The sequence below is a fragment of the Lycium barbarum genome, chromosome 12 (assembly GCF_019175385.1).
Source record: "Lycium barbarum isolate Lr01 chromosome 12, ASM1917538v2, whole genome shotgun sequence".
Lineage (NCBI taxonomy): Eukaryota > Viridiplantae > Streptophyta > Magnoliopsida > Solanales > Solanaceae > Lycium > Lycium barbarum.
This window is the reverse complement of record NC_083348.1, coordinates 27,871,665-27,875,511: the sequence shown is the minus strand read 5'-3', so window position 1 is coordinate 27,875,511 and position 3,847 is coordinate 27,871,665.

Sequence of the window (3,847 nt, the reverse complement as noted above, 5' to 3'; positions counted from 1 at the left end):
TTTGCCTTACATACCTTTCACGCTCCTTAAGCCTTTCCAATCTCACTTCCCGTTTCGTCGAAAAACTGCAATTGGTCAAGTTTACCAATTGTGAATTATTAATGCCATTATTTCAACTTTAAGCATATTTGGCTACTGAAATTTCGGCAGCACTTCCCCTATACATATGACACCCCGAGAATTCAACTCGGCTATAAATCATCAACAACAACCCAAACGACAACAACAATATCAACAATGAACATTAAAAACACAAATATCCTTCAACTAGTCATTTTTCTCACAAGTTGACATAATCTTCAATTCAACCCAACTTTCAACTAAGATCAATAATTTCATATTCAACAACCATCATGATCATCACCATATAAATCTAAAGACATCTCATACCATTTCCCTTAGGATATACACTTGATATACATGATATACACTTTTCCGCCAAAAGCATAACTTATGCAAAACATCAAATCTTTGGCATATAATTTCATAACAAGTTTCCAACTTTCAAATTCATCAATGAACATCATAATTCACAACCAAACACTTCATTCCCTTAATGTCGGAAAATCATACTAAAACGACATAAGTGTTCACATTCCAATTCAACACAAACTTATATCCTTCTAGCTTAATTCACATTACAAACATCACAATACCAACACTCCAACACATTACACAACTTGATTCATATTTATTCCAAGACCATTACACCACACGGCCATATGCTCATTTTGCAACATCAACTAAATTCATCCAACTTTCAATTCCCATATGCATTTCATTACAATCACAACTAGAATATAACATGAATTCAATACATTTTGGCTATACAACATAGACACCCTCACGGCTACACACCTACAACACACACCCACTTTGCAAACTTCCATTTCTTCATACAATCAACACATTTCTACATACTACAACACAAACAAAACTCAACAACATAATAAAAAGGTAGAAATTCTTACCTTTTCTTCAAGTCTTCTTCACTTGGAGGTATGATCACTTTGGTGATTCTAATGCTCCCCACTCCAATCCAACTATACCAAGTTACAAAGGAACCTTGACTTAGTAGGAAATCAACAAGAAAAGAATTTTTGAAGCAATATTTTTGGTACCTAAATTTCCAAGGCAAACCCGAAACCTCTTGCTCTTCTTTCTTGTTCTTGTTTTTTTTTTTTTGTTATGCTTATCCTAAGGCTTCAATTGTATATATGTAGTTGAAGTGCTTGGTCACATGACCAAGCACATGACCAACTAAAAATGGGCTTGGGCCAAGGCCTAGCATGGCCGGCCACCCTTAGGAATTGGGCTTCATTTTTGCTTCACATTTTACAAGCCCAACAAAGTGTGGATCGTATTTTGTAATTCCCGAAACTAATTTCCAAAATTCCAAAATTACCCTTAGCCTTGTCCCACACTTTCATGATTCTATTCTTTCATGCATAACTCCTATGTTCAACAAAATATCAAATTGATCTTATATCTCAAGAATCCAATATAATTCAAGTCTTTCCAAACGTGTGAAAACACGGGATATAACAGTCTAGGAATATTTAAAATCTAGATTAGAAATCATGAAGATGGATACCTATATTTCTATATTCAATTAGGTCAAAACCCAACCCTAGAATTTGAAAAAACGAGGTCCACAAGGTCAAAACGGGGAATTCGGGGGTAAATTATCCAACTAAACACTAGGTGATCAAAACCCAATAAATAATTGCTAAATTAACTCAAGGATACACCCAATTTCGAAATCCAAGCAAAACTGTCACGACCCGACTAGGGCCGCGAAGGGTACCCGGGGCTAACCACCGAGCACCGCTCACTCTACTGCTTATCATGCTCATTAATCGTTCTTGTATCAAAATTGTCACACCCCGACCTCGCTGGGGTGTGATGGGCACCCGACCCTTACTTAGGGCCGAGCGAACCCTCAGACTCTCGCTGCACATAAAATCACGTCAACTCTTTTTTTTTTTCTTTAAAACAAATAATAAAGTACATAGCAAAACTTTTCTTTCAGAAATATTCTTTCTCGTGGCTTTCAAGCCGAACAAATTTGTGATCATACAAAATTCATTACGTACACAGACCGACAACCAATACCCACGACACTGTCTGCAAAGTCTCTAGTAAGATCCCAAAAGCATAACATACAGAATCTGACTCGGCAGCACTCCGGGAACAAATGGAGCTTGCCATCTGCACTGGAACATCTTCCATCTGTCCTCAACTCAACTGGGAGTACCTGCGCGGCATGAAACGCAGCCCCCGAAGAACAGGGGGTCAGTACGGAAATGTACCGAGTATGTAAAGCGGAAATATAACAATATAATCAAAACCGAGCCAGAAGTATAGAAATAGAATAGGTAGTATCGGATCCGAGTCCGAAACGGAAATACAGAGTGTGTGGCCAGGACCACGATATATATCATAAGCACGGGGTGTAGCCGTCTGAATCGTGATATGAAACAGAGGTACAAAGCCTAACTGGCAGGATCATCGTGCGGATCGGGGCACAGAGTGCGACTGACATACCCGCAACCGAAGCTAGGGGTGTAGAACTATAGCCGACTGAAGCATAGTCCGGGTCAAACATGCAGAAGCAACACCAACAGAATCATTCTCCGAATCCACTGTCTAGAAATGTAACAGGCAGAACCATGCATGCAGAATCATAAACTTACACAAGCACAGGTAGTATACATTTACCTCAGGTTTCGGCCCTTTAGTGAGGGGCGCAATGGACAGTGCACTGGGGTGTGCACGAATAACCAGGTCGCCACAGGGTCGCCTCTAGTGCACAAGTCATACCCAAGAGGTTCCAGCAGGCAAATACGGCAGTTAGAATGTCAAAATGCTTTACTTTCTTTTGAAAAACATTTTTGTTTCACACATATAAAAGAATCAACGCACAATTTCCGCGGCCATAAGTCCAGCGGTCGCTACCACGCATACCGCGGCCAAGTACCCAGCGGTCACTATCACACGTACCGCGGCCAAGGGTCCAGCGGTTATAATCACACATACCGCGACCAAAAGTCCAGCGGTTACAATCACACATACCGTGGTCGAGGGTCCAGCGGTCACAATCACACATTTGACATACCGCGGTCAAGGGTCCAGCAGTCTATGTCAGGCACAATCACAAGTGCGGCAGACGCGGTCAAGGGTCCAGCAGTCAATGCCACACGTCCGGCATGACGCGGTCAAGGGTCCAGTTGTCAATGTCGGACACGCCGCGGTCGAGGGTCCAGCGGCCAATATTACATATGCGCATATTCACATAACCGACCCGAGACTCGGTAAAACAGAAAACAACCATACAGAATGCCAAATTATCACTTTCCCAACATAATCAGACATGCCAGGATCATACATCACACAAGATTCAGGTATACCAAAATCGTATATCAGTAAGTACGGGAGGTAAGTAGTTTATCCAAAATATCAGGGTAATATTTTCAAAACGTTTTAGATGTCAAAAAAATATTTTATAAAGCTCATAAAGGTGGTCATAGCACCTATCGTATAGTAAACAACATAATAACCAGGAGCTACCTGCGAGCTCCGGACACGAGTACATTGGCTAAAGCCATACAGAATTTATATCAGGGTTTCTGTCCCCGTAATTGTTTCCATGAACATTAAATCAATTCAGGTTCGTTAAAATAACTCCCGTTTAGTAGTCGGAACAATAGCCATAAATTTCCTCGACTTATCGTATGGGAATAAGACAGACAGAACAATAAGAGAGGCATCGGGGAATAGCGGGCCCACCTCGGGCCAAGTCGAGGCGGCGGACAAGAATCACGCCCATTAGACTCTACGGAGTCAT